Source organism: Stegodyphus dumicola, chromosome 10 (assembly GCF_044657685.1).
Source record: "Stegodyphus dumicola isolate Sdum_Otavi_A_Nest chromosome 10, ASM4465768v1".
NCBI lineage: Eukaryota > Metazoa > Arthropoda > Arachnida > Araneae > Eresidae > Stegodyphus > Stegodyphus dumicola.
Window position 1 is genome coordinate 158,493,693 of NC_140777.1, and position 19,726 is coordinate 158,513,418.

The following is a 19,726-nucleotide window of genomic DNA, read 5'->3' on the forward strand; positions in this document are numbered from 1 at the left end:
TTTTTTTTTCAGTTAGAATAACTGACACGATATTGCCCTGTTAATTCGTTTATGAGGACAATTTTTCTATTGGATTAAATTTAAATCTTGACGTCATATGTATACGTATTAACCTGCAGTGTCAAACGTTCTTTTGTATACGTATTAACCTGAAGTGTCAAACGTTCTTGTTTCCTGATTTGGCAACAAAAAGTTATTTACTAATTGGTTGTTGCTTGAAAAGAATAAACTGACTTCATTCATACTGAAATGTTTTTATATACGAGTATCGTATTATCTTTTCATGTGTATATAGATCTCATGAATTTTGCTTTGGCTCTAGCCCGCTAGTTTGTAATAACTTTTGTAACATTCTTTTTTAAAAATATTAAAGTTATGGAGAATAGTAAAACGCATAGTGACCTGACACTAAGGGATAAAATGAATTCATTAGACCGTTATGATCAACTTCCAAAACTAGCCAATACAATGTTGTTCTTAATGTTTCTCAACGTTCCCAGAGCCGGATTTACGTATAAGCTGCATAAGCTCTAGCTTAGGGCTCCCACTTTCTTGGGGGCCCCAAAAAAGTTTAAAAATAGTATAAATAGTAATAAAATATATTATAACAGACTTATAAAGGGCCCCATATCTCAAATAGCTTAGGGCATTATCAAGTCTAGATCTGGCTCTGAACGTTCCTTATGTAATATTTTAAAGGACTGCGAATGTTTCGTTAAAATCGGAATAAAAACATGGAATGGACGCGTAACGGGATAGATAACAATGCTGAAAAATGCTGAAGATTTGGTTTATAGAAGTTCGTGAAAAAGATGTGACCATCGGCAGTCTAGCATACGGTACAAAGCTAAAGAATTAACGCTATAAATAACAAACGCGCAGGCGGTTTTCAAAACCATGATAAACTAGAAACAAAGAGATGTAACAGCATCTCTTATAGATCATCATATGTTTTAGGAAGTTAGGAAACAAAATTTGTTACGAAATAAATTCTGGATAATTTACTAATTACATAATTAATTATGTGTACTTGTAATTATATTAATTTATTTAAAGGAAAAATCTATGTAGAATATTCTAGTTTCGGACCAATTATCCATCCTAATCTTCTTCAGCACAGGCATTTTGGTTTGTCGCTACCCAGAGCACATTGAAAAGAGACTGCTGCCACATTTCAACGGAGAAAAATACAAGAAAAAAAGAGGATGCGCGCCATCTAGTGGCAAGAATGAGATAAACGTTTTGAAGATGATATAATGGAGCCGATGAATTTCTTTCAAAAGCTGAGATAAAGGACACTCTTCGAGCATTAAGATTAGGGTTGGTCAAATAATTTCCAGAAACATTAAGAGCAGTTCATAAACGAACTATTGAATAACACTTGCAGACAATTCACTAGTGACGACAGTAGCACTAGTTTCCAGACAATCCCTCTTTTTTATAATTAAAATGCTATAAAATTTAAGCATTTATAGGTTTCTAATTATATTAATTGTAAATTAGTTAAATTCTACTGCTAATTTGAAGGCTATTTTTCTCATCGTTTAATGTTATAATTCGGTTGTTATTATCAAAATAACCCTGAACAAACGTGATCGCATTAAGCGTTGCCTACTGCACAAAAATTTTACAAAATCATAATAAAATGGTATTGCATAGAATTATGCAAGATTTTCAGACTGTCTCAAAGCAAAATTTGAGTTTGTGATCTACTATTATACGTAATACACAGGAGCAAAAATAAACGCTTTTTATTCATAAGTTTTTTGAATCATTTTTGTACAGAATTTTTTCCCCCCCTGTAGTTTAGCGGTTCGTAACTTCGAAATTTATGTAGCATTTCGAGCAATGCTTTTGCACGCTATTGATTATGTAATACAAAATTTATATCTTGTAAAAGTGTAAAATTAGTTTAATTCGTAAATTTAATCTATATTAAATTTACGAATAATTTAATTCATGCTGTTAATTACACAGTTTTAGTTCCTGAGATTAATGCTTTTAATTCCCCGATAACAGAAATTATCCTAAATATTAGTTCAATTTAAAACGTTAGTGAAATTTAAAAAAAAATTATCCTTAATTTTAGTTAAATTATTTTTGTTTAAATATTTTTTAATCGAAAAAAGTATTCAATTACTTTTTTAACAAAAATGGACACCAATTCCAAAAGTTTTTATTCCACTCTCATCCCCCTCCATGTTCTAGATCAAATCAAAATTTAAGTTAAAAAATTCTATTCAAAAATGAAAATTTAATTGATTCTTTTTAATCTCCAAAGAAACTTTTGTTGATTTTATCATGCTTTTAAATATCCAAAATATATATAATATTTTTAAATACTTAAAATAAAGAAACTCACTTAAATTTCTTTAGAACATGTACGAATTTTTTAGGAAACTGGATTTGATATTTTCAGCAGAATATAGATGTGTCATATAAGATTCTGTAAGTGAGGACGTTTGAAAACTACGAATTTTTATAGGATCTATGCACGTATATCACACATAACTCTATTGAATCTCTATAGAAGCCACATATAAAATTTTACAGAATTCTATAGAATTGCGTTTCTCACACTTTCAGTTGGAGACCATTTTTATTAGAATATTCTGTGGACCAATGTACTCTTCCACTTCGAAAGCAATTTTTAGTATATTTTACTATCAGTGCTGTTAACTTTTCAAAGCACAATTCATTAAAATTCATTAAATTTTACACTGATATTATTCAATTAAGTTAATACAAGAAAAGTTACATTCAGTTTTATTAATTCAATTTTTATTACTTTTAGAGTCTGAATAATCTTAATCATAAATAACAATTAACTAAATCTTGATACTCTCATTAATGGCATAAGGCCAGTTTTTTCACAGGTTAGTTTAGTTGATTATAGCAAAACACACTAGTGCTGTCTGCCTAGGAGAAGGGATGTCTTCGTGGAAGCACTTTGCATGGGAAACTTGCTCGTATAAACGTTAGGCATGAAGGAAAAGCACGAAAACGTCTATGCATCCAGTCCGTTCGCCTGGAATCGAACCCAGGTCGGAAGTACCAGCATTCAGCCATTTTACCGCTCGGCCGTCGGTAGGCGTTCTTTCGAAAGTCTTCTATGCTTGTATAGGTATCACTGGTAAGCTCAAGTGCGAGACTGTCATATACATCAAGCAAATTTCGGTCCTTTTTTAATTATTTATTTGCGTTAGTGATGGCATAACTAACGCATAACTAACGTGATGGCATAACTAACCTTTTCTGGCATAAACACGTAGAGGCAATTTAATTATAATTTTTAAAGCCTTGTTGTACAGTTCACTACACTCCCTTTTTCACTGGTAATAAAATTCCAGAAATTAAATATACTTGCTCCTTGGAATATCATTTTAAGTCCGGTGTCATTCAAGAGTTCAATTAATTGTTCTAATTCATTCAATGACAGTTTGCTATTTTCAATCACGAACCCATGAAAATTCATTATAGTCATTATTTGGAAAATAAATTTCATACTGCCATTTCAGAATTTTTAGGTGCGAACTTATGTCATTGGGTAGTTCTTTTCCTGTTGCGATGTAATTTTCTACTAAAAAGGATTCTAAGGTAGGTGAGGGTGAAATGTTCTCTGTTTTACACAACTAACGTACAAACCAAATTTCCTTTTAGACCCCTTTAATTTCTCATGGACACTGAGACACTCTCTCTTCTTTCTCTCACACACACACACACACTTCCTTGTAGACAGAGATTCAATTTTAGTTTTGAAAAGAATACATATATTTAAAGATATGTCAGTATACTTACCAGCATAATTCTTTTCCAGTACCGATATAATTTTCTACTTAAAAAAAAAAAAAAAAACTAAGGTTGAGAGTGATTCTTGCATAATTCTTTTCCAGTAACGACATAATTTTCTACTAAAAAAGATTCTAAGTTGGGAAAGGGTGAAATTTTCTTTGTTTTAGATAACTAACTCATAAACCAAATTTCCTTTCAACCTCTTTAATACATAATTAATTATATATACTCATGGGCTTTGAGAACTGACAAAGAACTTCCTTGTAGACCGAGATTTAGTTTTAATCTTGAGAAGAATATATCTGAACGATATGCCAGTATACTTAGCCACAAGTCATTAGCAAGAAATGGTGTAACATCTTGTTAAATTCGTTTACAAACAACAGGACATTTTTTCAGATCTAGGAGGACAGTTTTGGCGCTTTTGGGCTTCGAAGACTACTTATGTTTCGCTGAGTACAGTTTAAGAAACGCTGCTGTAGATCTTTGATTTAGATAGAGAAAACTGGGCCATTATTCTAAAGGAATCTTAATACATAAAAGATTGGAATTTTGTTTTAGAATTATATAAGACATTTTCTTAAGGGTTATCTTTCGAATTTAATTGCTATGTAACTGTTTAACAAACTGGAAAACTTTTATAAATGCAATAAACAATTTTCTTATTAGCTTATTGAATAAATTTAATTAATACATATTATAATACATCCGAATACATTATTGTAATTAATAAGTTATATTTCTAATGTCGTATGTTTCGTATCTGCTACAAAATGGTCTGCTTCTACGTCGCGAATAAGATTTTTTTTACTTTTCCAGGCTAAGCATTATTGCACAAGATTTTCAAACTGTCATAATCCTCCTTAACGTTTCTCAGATTTGTCGGGAGGGGGAAAAAGGAAAAGGAAAGTACCATGTAATAAGTGGAGATCTGCAGTTTCAACTCATACTGTTCAAAGGTCAAATAATTAATCTCTCTGATTTAATGTCAATAAAACCTAAAGAAAATATTAATTTGATGAAACGCATATGGCTGGTTATTACTCCCATAAACACAGCTGGCTGGAGTTGGACGATTTATCTTCATAACTAAGATGAGACAAAAAAAAAATGACCCCGAAATTTCAAGACTGGAACTCCGTATTAATTAGCAGTAAATATTGGAGGCACCCGAGTGAGTTTTCATTTCTAATGCGTCATTCATTTGCTAGTCGCAACTACCCATTGATCTTCAACTACCCACTGATAATCTCAACAATCTAATTTCTGCATAAGCATAAACTTAACCAGACAGTTTTGACATTCTTTGCCGCTAATGATGCTTTCTCTAAACAAGCATTTAAAATTATTTATAATAATAATAAGCAAGCGGGTACTGATATATATGTAACTAAGAGCTAAGTAATTTTATGAATATACATACTTTCAGAAAAGGAGAAAATTTTTATGCACTTGTTTTGTTTTTCGATAGTATCCGACAAAATTAATATTAATTTTATTTGTTAGCTGCTGGTTTGCTAGCTGAAGTTTTCCGTAGGTTAATTGTATGAGTGATTCAAAATTTCACTAATTTTTGTACATACATGGAATGAAGATAAGAGATATAAAAAAGAAGGAGGTGGGAATAAAGACCCAAGTTTTCAAAACCCTCGAAGTCTCTGCCTGCAATACAGTCTCGCCATAATTTCCTCCAAGCCAAATTCACGGTCCTGTAAGTCACTTGTTGCCAGGCTTTGCAAGTGAGCAACGGAAAATTTTTAAAATGATGCTTCAGAAAGTCTCTGAGTGTTACTTCTGTAGCACAGAATAGCTCAAAACATCTTTGAAAATCATTTGTTGCCAAAATGGATGTTACCAACTTGAGACACTGTTCGTCATCAGAGGCATTTTTTTAATATAATTCAATTTTTGTTCAGATAAATTTGTTCGTGAACTTAATTCTTCATGAAGTGAGGTATTCGTTATCATTGCTGCCTTCCTGATTCTTATTGATTAGTATAGTGATAGCGGCGATAGCTGCCGTACCAGTGAGATCAGTCGAGATGAAATCTGATCGTTTCTAAGTATATAATGTCTGTGCAGCATGTGGGCACTTAAAATACTGGCCAGCTGAAAGTTCTCTTGATTGGTTTGGTGATTGGGAAAGTGAGAAGATCCTCGAGCTGTACCTAGGGTTCCCACCTCTCCCGGAATTCCGGGAGAGAGTCGTGAAAATTAAAATCTCCCGGAAGGAATTTTAAATAAATATTACTCTCCCGGTTTTAAGTTTCCGAAAATAACGACACAATGCGCATGGACGAAATGGTTCAGAGCATCGAAAATCACACGACCGCGCATAGGAGCCAAAGAAAGTCTATGTCAATACATATTCTTTGCAGCAGCGATCTACGGTGAGCGGTGAGTAAGCGCCTTACGGGATGAGTAGTGGTTTCATGCCGGCGTATCGCGCGAACGCGCCTTCATGTCCTGTCACCCTCTTATTTTCAATCCATTCTTTCATTTTGTCTGCAATTACCTAGCTATCCACAAAACAAGAGCGTATTTTGAAATTATTTAAATGCTCAAAATCGTAAAAAACAACCTTATATTTAGCGTAGGTATTATGAAACACTCAATTGATTTCGAGGGCAGCTAAAGGTCCCTCCTCATCAGGAGAATTTATTTGAAGTTCAGATTTTGAGCGTAATGTGCATTTGCCCCTCGCTCCCTATTTTAACTTCGCTAATATTTCTTTATGCTTGATCAGACAGCCTGGCTCAGTAAAAGTAGGCGGCCAGTGCAACTCTGATTAAAAATCTAGTTATAACCACGTGCAGTGCTGATAAGCACCACGTGTTTCTGTGATTCCTATTTTCTTCTTTCTATGTATTTCTTTCTCCTGATGAGGAGGGACCTTTAGCTGCCCTCGAAATCGATTGAATGTTTCATTATACCTACGCTAAATATAAGGTTGTTTTTTACGATTTTGATTGTCACATTAGCGTGTTTCTCTTCTAGTCTACTTATTTAAATGCTTTCAGAATAATGTCTAGTGAAAAAAACGATTCTAATTCTGCAAGAGAACAAGTGCCACAAAGACAAAATATTCAACGTCGTTTCAAGACAAGTGATTAACTCAATTTGATTAGCTTATAAAAAGAGACAACTTTAACGGAGAATGTAGTGTGTGTAGGAAAATGCTTAATATTAAATACAAGGATGTTAGAGCTTTAACTGAGCATTCCCAAAGCAAGAAACACCGGTCGTTAATATTGAATAGGAATTCATCACAATCGGTTTCGAACTTTTTCGTGAAATCTTCAGAAGAACAGGACAATATATCAGCAATTGAAATTACTTCAGTCTATCATAGGATTAAGCACCATCACACTTTTAATAACCAGGATTGCACAAATTGTTATAGCACTCTATTTCCAGATTCTTCTTTGGCAAAAACGATTTCTTGTGTTAGAACAAAATGTGCAAGAATTTGCGAGAGTGTGCTTGCTCCTGCAGCTCAAAAAATACTGTTAAACGAGATTAAGGAGGCGCAGTTTTTTTCAGTTGCGACTGAAAAAAAATTTTTTTTTTCCTTCTCCCGAAAACTATTTTTCCTCTCCCGGATTTTGACAGCCAAGAGGTGGCAACGCTAGCTGTACCCCGGGATGTTCTCCATCAAAATTGGGATGCAAATATACAGTTGGTGCGGTATCACTAATGATGAAATTCTTGTGCCTCTCGCTCAGCTGTATTTAATACGCTCGAAAGAAAGCAAATTAGTTTTGGGATCTTTAGGGAGACAGCCTATGATATTTATATTGCTTCTGTTTCGGAGCAGCCATTTCTCGTTCCCACAGATGCAGTATAACCAAAACCTGGGTAGTATAACCAAAACACTGACTAAGAGTGGCCTCGCATTAAAAAAATAGAAATTTCGTAAAAATAAAAGGTCAAAAATGAAATTTTTGCATTTATTCGCAAAATTAAAATACAAATAAATACAAATTTATGTTTTTCGAACCGACGGTAAGCAAGTACTTTGATAATTAAATAATCAGTAATCAAATAATCTGCAATAATACTCAATACGATAATAAAATAATCTGCAGTAATATTGAATTCGGTAATCAAATAATCTGTAATGATACGGGATACGGTAAGCAAATACCGTAATAGTCTGCATTAATATTAAATACGGAGTCAAATAGTGTACAGTAATATAGAAAACATTAATGGACAGAAGTTAATCCCAATTTTCTCTTCCAAGGAGAGCCTTTGTCCTATTCGAGACTATTATAGATTCTAAACCACCTTTCAACATCTACTATATTAAAGGGACTATCTAGGAATGTTTGATGGTAATAGGATGTTTTGTTAGTAATAGGATGGTGATGGTAATGTTTGATGGTAGCTAGAAAGGAAATATTTGATGGTAGGAAAGACAGCTGCCATAACTTTGTGCTGGGCTCGAATACTGGAAGAGGCATGGACGTTTGCAAGTATATAATGTCTTTACGATATACGGGCACTTAAAATACTGTCGAGCCCAGAAGTCATCTCGAGAATTTGGTGGAAGGGAAAGAAACGACACAAGACCCCGGATCCGTCCCCTTGGAGAATTCTTCTTCAAAACTAGGTCGGAGGTGGGAAAACTCGTACAATCACTTTTAAGGAGACAATAGCGTCCTTGCATTTCTGGCCATGGTAAAATTCATGGACTTAATTTAATGTTGCTGTTAAGCACGTATTGTAAGTCACAATAATACAACAAGTAATGAATTATATTTGTTATCAGTATCAGCTACACATATTTTCATTTTAATAATGAAAGAAGTTTCTAACAAGAAACAACAACCTATGCGAAGCTTATGATGCAGAATTGTTTTTCTTAAGGATCTATACGACATTAAGGGTAAGTTATTTGATCGACCACTGAAAGAAGTTGTTTAGAAAATTCATTGTATCCATCAATATACTTGTCTTTTGGAGTGTAAAAAGTAGTATTTTAGAGACGGTTTCCTATGATAAATTCGGCTTCTATTTTGTAGGAAAGCTCGCGGCTACAGATGCACAAAACAGACTGGAAATAGGCTTGAGTCTCACTTGTTTTGTTGAAAAATAAGTTTAGAGATAATATATTTTATTTATTTATTTTGCAGTTATTGTTATAAACATCATTTTGGGCTTATTAACTTGTGTTTTCTCGTTGGTCAAAATATATTCTGCCTTTTCCCAAAATAACCACCACTTTGGCGCTCAGGAGAAGAGAATTTTTAAATACTTAAGTTTTACTAAATTTCGTTCAAAAAAGTTCGTAAACAATATTTTGAATTTAGTCTATAATACTGATAAATTTCGCATATATTTGCATCTATTTCGTAAATACGAAAATTGCGTTTTCTAGTGATTGCGTGTTAGATTGAGTTTAAACTAAAATTATCACTTTTGTGACTTACAAACTGGTACATCTGTCTTAAATCTGACTGACAAATTGGGACATATGTCTTACGTCTCACTGAAAATCTGTCTTAAGTGTGATTCAAAAACCAGGAAATCGATCTTAATCCGTCTGCAAATGTATTAGTGAGAAAATAAAGCACTCTTCATCCCCAAAATTCATTTTAATAAAAATTTAAGAAAATTAATACACAGCAATATTTTGTAGCATTAATGAAGGCAATAAAATAACTCGATTATTTGCAACTTATACACTTTTGCCTTACTCTGCTTAAAATATCTCGGCAATACTTCATTTTCATTCTGTATCATTCCTAAACATTTCACATTTCCGAAACTGATATTCCAGATTTATTCCCAGAAAAACGTTTTATGATTTTCTAAGAATATGCCTAGAACGTTGGAAGCATATTCTAATTCGGAATATTCTTCTAATCTGCTGGATGGAGTATGTCTGAAACATTGCAGGTATAATTTCATGCTTTATTCTAATCATAAAAAATATTTTAAAAAGTAAATAAATGAAATAAAAAACTTTCGTTTTCTTAAAAGCGTATTAAAGCTTGAAAGATAGTGGGTTGTGATGGTATTTTGTATACAAACCCCAAAATAATCTTTAGATATTGACAAGGTAACCTATTTCCTTTCTGTTTTGTAGCCTAAATTACTGAAACATTCCTAGATAGTGTCAAAACTGTATTTTGGATATTTCTGGATATATTCCTGGTATATGGAAACATTCAAATAGTGCGATATTCTGTGCATGTTCTTTTATATTATATTATTGAAAGCTAATGCAATTTAATTGGAATGTTCTCATATTTCTCTTGGAATATCTCAAGTATTTTCTTGGGTTGCATGAGATATTATTATAACTAAATCTCGAATGGCGCTCTTGAAATCACTGCACGCGTATGCAAGGACCGCCTTTAACGAATATGATATTCAGTTCACGCCGTTAAAGAATACACTATTCGAACCACGCTGAAACTTTGTGGGTTTATAGAAAAATTATCAAATTATCATTTGGAATTTATAAAGAATCATCACATTTTATCTTGTGTGCTGTCGTGGTGCGAGTGGTAGTACGTCTAGCTATTACTTGGAAGATACATAGTTCGTATCCTGTCGAGGACATTGTTAATTTTTCATGTTTCTTACCCCGCCTCCTCCAAAAAGCAGTGTGTTTCCACATTTACCGCTTTTATTTTGTACAACATTTCGTGTCTTACTCCGTAAATTTTTTTATATTTATATTGTAGCGACCTAAGTACATTAGAAAGTACATTATGTAGCTTTCACCAAGAATGGCACCTTGGTCTTCAGCGTAGTGAAATGTTGACCGCTGCAGAACCAGAGTACATAATCCCAATGTTTAAACCCTTCCAACATAACATAAAATGTGATTAAACTAAAAAAAAGCTTAAAAGTAATATTAGTTTCAAAAATCTGACTAGATGAGTATATATTTTAATATAAGTTTAAATATTACTCGGCAAGCAAGAGTGAAAGGCATATTTCCAGTCAGCGTTATATAAACGAAATACTGTATTCATCACCAAGATTAAACGATGAGGAACTTATCAGATTTTCTAAGTGATTTCATTGTTCAAAGCATATCAATCAAGAGAGGAGGGCGTTTTTTGTTTTGCACGAAATATATTTTATCACCTAGATAAAATATAACTAGATTGTACCAATCGAATCTATTATGCAGACAACTGTTACAATAAATTGTTTTTTTTTTTTTTTTTTTTTTTTTTTTTTTATCTGCGATTCATTCTGTTCACGAGAGGTTGGGTTTCCGAGGTTGAAGAATAAAGAGAGAAGATAAGAACGCGACTGAATCAGCAGTTTGATGAAGAGAACAAATCCAGAACTTCAGTTTGTCGAGATGTACAAAAAGCGTCTGATTTTTTTTTTTTTTTTTCCCCTACTCAGTGCATTTGCTCCGTTTCTAATAAATTTCGTTTAAATACTAAAAAGGAATTTTTTCCTTGTACTTTTCATCTTAAGTATGAATCGAATTCACAAAATACCAGGAAAAGCACAAACCCGCTTCTTTTTTTCAAACTGTTAGTAAAACGTTTGATCCAAGACACATACCAGCTTTTAGTATTTGGAAAGCCACAGTATTTAGAAAGATAGCTAGCTGTTATAGTCTTCTGCCCGGATTCTAATCCCTGAAAGGCATGGATGTTTGAATCCTTGTCTTGCCTTCTTGCAGACATAGTGTCGGCCAAAAGGGCTGATGAGTTTACCCAATCTCAATCCGCCCACCAGCGGCCGAGCGGTAAAGTCGCTGAACAATGGTAGTTCAGTCCGAGGTTCGAATCCCGCGAACGGGCTGGCTGCATGGGCGTTTTCGTGGTTTTCCCCATGTGTAACGTGTATACGAGCCAGGTTCCCTTAGAAACTCGTACAATCGTACGTACGTTCCACGAAGGCATCCCTGCCCTTAGGCAGATAGCCCTCGTGTGCTTTGCCGTAATTAAATAAACCAAACCAACCAATCTCAATCCGCGCTTGGAGTCAGGAACAGTAGCATCCACGTTAACAAAAATCCATAGAAATGGGACTGATCAAGGGCCCATTCGTTAAGCTCAATGAATGCTGGTAGTCCGACTTTGGCCGTCGAACCGGAATAGTGGCTAGCATCCTTGACTGTCGGGCCAAAGGGCACGGGTTCGAATCCCGGAGAAGGCATGGATGTTTGTAAATGTATAGTGTGCGGGCGGCATGGAGGCACTCTAAATATGCGGCGAGCCGAAAGTCCTTTTGAGAGGTTGGTGATAGGGGAAGAGCTTAGGGAGACCCTCGGAACCTTCTCCTTCCCCCCGGGGTGCTCTCCATCAAAATTGGGGCGGAACTGAGCCAAATCGCACTGTCACCTGTAAGGTACTCAAGGCTGTTGCCAACGACAGGCGTAAACTTGCGTTCCTTGCCATGAGGAATTTCGTGGGATTGGGCTGACTATAGGTCAGACAAGTGAGCATTAGCAATGAAAATTACATTCCGACTTGGGTTGTAACTCAAACGAATGAGCTAGCTGCATGATTAGTTTTCGTGGTTTTCCTCATGTAGAAAGTTTCCGTTATAAAATCCTCCCCGAAGTCATTCCTCCCATCAGGTAGATACCCTTCGCGTGCTTTTCCATATTAATATTAAATACTTAACCCACAAAAATGTAACTTTGAATAATCGCCTGAAATTTAAAAGCCATATTTGCTGAGAACGTATGAAGAAGCAGATAATAATCCTCAACTCCAAGTTCATATTTTAGGATGTCATTCATTAAGTTACAGTTCATGACCTTTTAAAAGAATTTGCTATTGATATTATTAAGGTAATCTTTTAGATAATCAATTTCCAGGTTTTCATACAATACACTATTCCAGGTAAAGTTGAGTGCCTGTAACAGTCTAAAAAATTTAGTGTGGAATTTTTGTCATTCCTGTATTCTGTAACAATAACTCTTATAAAGCAGTTTATCTAATGCTGATATGGACTGCAGAATAAAACTCTATGCAGAATTAATTGTCTATCAAATGAAACTGAAATACGCAGCGCGTCTGCTAAATTTTAGGAATAGTATTTTATAATTCCATCAAACCTTCCAAACAATAATAGTTATTGACAACAGCAGTTAAACAATAACTAACGGAATTTATTCTATACTATCCAAGCTATTTTTCTAAAAATAACGTCTACTTACGACAGAATCCTTTATACAGTTAATCACTTGCTTTGACTCAAAGAGCATTCGTGTCTTGGATTCGAAAGCTCAGCACAAGAAAGAAATAACGTTTTGCGGAAAAACAGAAATTAATCTTGATTTTTAAAAACAAATTGTGACTGGAAATGAAACTCCTGCTCTGCTTATGATCCTGAGACAGAACAGCGATCATCTACTTGAACTGAAGAAACGTTTACCGCGGACACTAAAACTTTCATTATAGAAATCGTGATTAAAAACCATTTGGTCACCTTTTATGATTGGAAATGAATGATTCACCAGAAATTTGTTCTTCAAAATTAGACTGTCAATCAGCTTTGGTCCCAGAGCCAGTGCAAACGGTGCGGCCGTAATGAGCGGCAGAACTTAAAGATGGAGAAACGTTTAGAATTTAGAAAAGTATTAAGCATAAAAATTCAGGAAAAGTGAATTTTTTAGAATTTAATAGAAGCATCCGGGGTAGGCAAAATGTTTAGAATTTAGACAGTTACCGGGCCGCAACTTTAGAGCTCGCAGAGACTGCACCTGGAGGCAAAATTCCTAGCGCCGGCCTACTTTTAACTTCGTATTTTATGTGAGGTAATAGAGATACTTTTGAAGAATTTTCAAACGCTCTTAAACTTCAGTCCTGATATTTTTGCATAATCTTCCAACTGATTCTATTGATGTAACCATGTGGTCAATACTTCAGCTTTATGTTTTGAAAGTTCTAAGTGCCTGATTAGTTCATTTAATTCCGTCTGCGTTGTTTTACTAAATTTACTGGTAACTGATGATGGAGAAAAGCCTGGATCTTTAAGATGGGAGGGTTACGCCGTGTTCTTTTCATCGTATGTATCCCATCCATGCATGAAGACTGATTGAAATATTTCCCTAAATACGGGGAACTACGCAGCAGACTACAACGGAATGTTAGACTGGCAAACAGCCACCATTGTTGATATTATGGAATAAACCCTCTTTCGTCGTTTTTGTTTTGACGCTATATGAAAGCAAAATGCTCTCAAATTTTCGGAATGTTTTTAAAGTTTCTGTTTTGATGCTGCACTCCCTCAAAATCCAAACTTTTGTTTACGTCTACTGTAGCTTTCATACCGTGAGCATCGTTGCTTTAAGCTCTGCTGATAAAAATTCATTCCCCTTGTTCTTAATTTTAATTAAAATAAGTAAGCTAACTAGGCTGGAGCGCCTGTCCGACAAAACAAATGTATTGTTACGGATTTTGTATTTTTGTTCATTACACCCTCATTTCCCATGTTTCAAGTTGCCCATTTTGGGCACTTGCGCTCCTCTTCGGGCACAGCGGGGTTTCCAGGAAAGCTGTTTAACGGTCCTGATTAAAATTACCTTTGTTAATCTTATCTAGTGATACTTTGTGCACATTTCCACAAATGTTGTCACGTCACTGTGACACTGACGCTGAAAAATATTTCTTGCATTCTCAGATTGCGGTAGATAAACACCCAACCTGTCTTTGTATTACACGAAAGCAAGAGTGTAATCAGCACCTCCCAAATAAAAATTTGGCAAATAAATAATAAAATAAGAATATGTGCATAAAGTAGTGTAATGACTTAATAATGGCTGCGAATTTGAATCTGAAAAATTAATATTAAGTTATTATTTTATGATTAAAGCGAATCAGCCTGATTTACGAACTTGTCATTGTTTTTACTTCCTTGTACGAAGTAAAGGAAGTACTGTAATCACGAAATATTTCGGGTCTCATATTTCAACGAAAATATCCATTTGATCGCTATCGAATGCAATTTAACGATATTATTGCTTGACATTTGTACTTAAGGACAGAATAAAGGACTCTTTTTCCCTAAACGAATTATAAAACTGATTTAAAGTTTATTCAGAAGAGATTTTTTTTCTTTTCTTAGCGTTTGTATGTATCTCGTATAACTTAAAAATGAGTAGACTCAGAACGTTGAAATTTTGTATATAGGACTGCTATAACATGTAATTGTGCACCTCCTCTTTTGGTTGCAACTGGCCGCACCAAAAGTATATATGTAGTTATATCTACACTATTACTCGGCTCAGAGAGCTCAGTTTTTTTTTTTTTATTCTTATATGTTGGTAAACTGTGTATTTTTGCTTTAAAAATGATTCAGTTATGTTGTTCTTATCTTCTGTTTAAAGTTTTTACGCCTTTCGTTAATCTGCATGCAATAGTTGTAGAATTATCAACAATTTTATAGGTTGTTTAAGTGCAGCTAAGGCTATTTTTTTTTAAACATAGCAGCCGTATTTGCTTACATTTAAAGCTTAGCAGAATAGTGAATTTAGTCTCACTCCACCTTAGTCACTGTCTTTTTGCTCAATTGGACCAAAACGAAGCACCGAAAAATCTGCCTTCTTTGCCTGCTGGTCGAATTTCTTGTTTTTGTGTAGAAACTCTAATTTTAATTGTAAAAGAAAATTTAATTCTTTTAGTTGTATTTGATGTTTTATATTTTTCTATATCTTTCAATTTTTACTATAGATATTTTGAGTTTTTAGCCGAAAGGGGCAATCTGCCTATTGATTTTTATTTTGGCATTTTGCATTGATCCACTATAAACGGCGAATTACTTTTTAAATTGTTGCCACCAAATATTAGAGCCCTGTTTTATACTGAAAGAAGTTAAATAATAAAGAATCTTAATAAATGTATTGTTACGGATTTTGTATTTAGTTAGATAGTTTTAGTAGAATTCTAATTGATTGCTTTATTTCCCCGTGCAATGCAGCGCGTGATACATTTAGCATTGAATAAAAGTTTATCTCGGTAATTTATATTTAATTTGAATAAATATAATTGACTACATGTTAGCTGCAACCGTAAGTCTAATCTGTTGGTTTCCAGAAATCTCCAGAAGCAAAGAAATTACTAGAAATTTCTCGCGACCGATTAAAATGCTATAAAAGCCAGAGAGAGAACATCTCAGCTCAGTTACTGTTATTGCGATTTGTTTTAGTTCAGCGCGAACTGAATTAGTTTTATCTTTGCTCTTTAAACTGCGTTGTATTTTAACGTTTTGACTAGTTTAAAGTATAGCTACTGGTTGTATTACTTTCTATTTAACGTATTTGCGTTCTACTGATTATTAGTGTCTGATACTGTGAACACTTATAAGAATATTTCTGAGGAAAACTCCAGCGATTTGTTATATTTGCTGTGATACGAATAAATTTTATTACCTTTTTATCGGACTTGTGCATTTAATCTATTACTAGCCCGTACGCATACAACAGTATGTATGTTTCTCTCATTGTGATAAAACAACGGTATCTAGAGCCATCAAATTTTGAATAACGTACGTCTCTATCCGAATATGGGCATCTGGAAGCCCAAATTTGGAATTTGTTTTATTATCTATTTCATATTTTGTAAAGCATTTATGAATTTTTGATTACGAAACTCAACGATTTCAAAGCGAGCATTGGTAACACTGTACGGGGGAAAATATATTTATCTTCAGTACGCGAGACTGTGTGTTGGAAATTCTAAAGATATGTTCTTTTAAGTATATTTTGTGATATTGCTGTTAAATTGAATTGTATGGTCTAAGTGCGAAGAATATGATATTTAATAAATAAAGGTAACACACAAAATGTTAAAAAAAGAGGCCCTTTTGGGCGTAATATAAGATCTGAGAGCTTTCAGATTTATATACACTCATGTCCATAAATTAAGGATAATTCGGAGTCACGCGGAAATCGAACTCTAAAATAAATATATCACCTGTAAAATCACTACACACATCTTCAAGAATCATATGCAAATTTCAGGAAGTAACCAGATGACACCGATGTTACGTCACAATGACGAGAATGTAAGAGAGTGACATATAAGGAATACAGGCAAAGAAGTAAAATTGTTCGCAGGCGCTTTATAAGCATTTCAGTGCTATAACCGAATAGTTATGACACAAAGGACACATTTGGATGATTTTTTACGTGGTAGAATTATCGGCCGTCTGGAATGTGGGCGTACCCAACTGGAAGTATCAGACAAACTTGGAATTGCCCAGAGTGTCATCTCCAGGCTTTGGCAACGATTCCAAGATGATGGTAATGTGAGTAGACGTTACAGCACAGGTCGCCCCAGAGTTACAATGCCGAATGAGGACCGGTATTTGGCAGTTACTGCCAAAAGAAACAGGCGGAGCACAGCCTCAGACCTGTCTCGTCAGCTCTCAGCCACTGGTACGACAATTTCAAGGCAGACCGTGTACAGACGCGTGTAGAGATTGGTCTATATGCTCGTAGACCTGTCAGATGCATTCCACTTACTGCAACTCACTGTCGCCTGCGGTTAGCCTGGAGTAGAGAGCATGCATCGTGGACACCGCAACAGTGGGCTTGTGTGATGTTTTCCGACGAGTCCAGGTTTAGCTTGCAGTCTGATTCTCGCCGGACTTTCATATGGAGGGCTCCAGGTACCCGTTACCACCAAGAAAACATCATTGAACGACACCGTTACGGTGGTGCAGGAGTGCTCGTTTGGGGTGGAATTATTCTGGGTTCCAGAACTGACCTGCATGTTCAAATTGGAACCATGACAAGCCAAATCTATCAGGGCGTCATTCTGGAACAACATGTACGTTTGTTTCGGGCGCCATGGGCGCACAATTTGTGTTTATGAATGACAACGCCCGTCCTCACCGTGAAAACATCGTAAGCGAATGCCTTCACTCGGAGGATATCATCCGTATGGACTGGCCAGCATTCTCACCGGACTTGAATCCAGTAGAGCACGTGTGGGACATGCTTGGCCGACGAGTTGCAGCCCGTCAACCTCCTCCTACATGTCTACCGGAACTTCGGAGAGCATTGCTTTTTGAGTGGTGTAATATCCCCCAAGATCAGATCGATAATTTGATACTCATCATGCCTAGGCTTTCTACGCACTGTATTGCATCGTCTGGGAGACATACAATGTATTAACAATCATACCAACCATGTAATATTGGTTTTTTGTAATTTCCTCCAGGGATAAAAAATCGCTATTTTTTTAATAATATCAAACATATAGCATCTTTTTTTGCTCTTTACGTTTTGTGGAATAAATAAGCTTTAGCAATAAGTCAAATTTGTTTTGCTTCTAACTCTTCCTTTGCCTGATTTTGCATTATTTTAATTTTTAATTTCAAAGAAAGTTTGTTACCGTAAGTACTATGACTTTTGCCTGAACGCTTAAACTTCTAGAATTAGAAATCGCTAATTCTAGAAGTTTAAGCGTTCAGGCAAAAGTAATAGTACTTGCTCCTAACGATTGGTTTTCAGATTTTTTATTTTTTTCAAGATAGTTACTCCTGATGATGAGAGGATGTTTCACTTTATTTGTTAAAATATTTTGAGACTTTATAGTTAAATTTGAAACTAAATAAAAAATGAACTTTTTTTAAAAATTAAGAATGAACTTTTCTTTAAAATTGAGAAAAAAACTGAGGCGCATCTTTTATATTAATCATTGTCCAAACTTTTGCTTTTTACTGTCTTATCTAAATGTTGTAATTTTTGTCACAAATAGTTTCTGTCCATGAAGTATATATTACATTGCATCATATTTTGCATAGCTTTTGCCATTAGTACCTTTTAAATTCTAGATTTAATTCTTTCATTGTCTACCAAAGAAGCATACTTGATGTAAGTAAAACATAAGTTTTAATGAGTGCTTTCCTTGAGCTTTACAAAACAGGTGAATAGGATGTGTCAATATGTGACAAGTAAGAAAAAAACTTATGACAATTAATAGGTGATTAACTTCATTGGTATGTTGGCAGGTATTTGGCTACAACAGTTCCATGCGGTACTTCATATAAATGTTGTCCGGGATACACTGATAGATTCCTGTTCCTATTATAGTATGTCAGGATTCCGTGCATCAAATCGCCGCACCAAGCTGGAGAAAATTACGGCTACTGGCCACGTCGATAGCCAGGAAGACACATACACACACCGAATAGGCACATCGAAATATCCAGTTTTTACACATAACATCTTAGCTTCTACCGTAGGATAATATTAAACGTTGAACTTTTCATTTCTTCAGCACTTCGCAGCAGCAAGGCAAAATGCAAATTTCCCAACATTTTACCTGGAAATCCTCTACCAGAGCTAAAAAGAGAATAAAACAAAAAAGCATTCATTAATTAAAGTTCAAGACCTAACAGATTTATGCATTTTCTATACTTGTAACTTCCAAGATTCTTTTAAAATATCGGCGGGCATTTCCGCTGTAGACACATACTCAATGTCAGTTTCCTTTTTGTCAGATAACTCTGTGATGTAATGAAAAGGAGTACCAATGTGCTTTGTTCAAGAGTGATGAAATGGAGTTTTCGCTAAATGCTGGACATTTTGATTATCATTATGCAGCACAATTGGTTCTGCTAGCTTTTCCAAAAACCTAGCTCTCTTAAAAGCAAACGTAAGTGCATTGCTTCTTTTGAAGCTTCAGTTAACGCTATGCATTCTGCTTGATAGCGCTATTTCTTTGTTTGCATGATTCCAAAGAAATCGGACTTCCTGATAATATGAAATCGTAGCCACTGAAAGACTTCCTGTCGAGAGTAATTTCGCTCCAATCCACTTCTATGCAACATTTAAGATATACATTCTTTAAAAAAAAAAAAAAAAAAAAAAAAAAAAAAAAAAAAACGACGCACAATGTCGCACAGAAAAGATATAAAGCAAATTGGACACAAATTGATATGCATACAGGTTTCGACGGAAAATGCAAAATTTTACATTTTGGCTGCCTAT

The 19,726-nt window shown here is 34.7% G+C and overlaps 1 protein-coding gene and 1 long non-coding RNA gene across 3 annotated transcripts in view; one reads left to right on the top strand and one right to left on the bottom strand.

The window, feature by feature from the left end:
- Positions 1–19,726, top strand: part of LOC118189894 (uncharacterized) — a 170,721-nt gene that overhangs the window by 44,721 nt on the left and 106,274 nt on the right. The window lies entirely within an intron of this gene.
- Positions 18,607–19,726, bottom strand: part of LOC146995170 (uncharacterized) — a 34,843-nt gene continuing 33,723 nt past the window's right edge. Inside the window, exon 2 of the long non-coding RNA XR_015043597.1 lies at positions 18,607–19,078. This is a non-coding gene — a long non-coding RNA (uncharacterized LOC146995170). The remainder of the gene's footprint in view (positions 19,079–19,726) is intronic.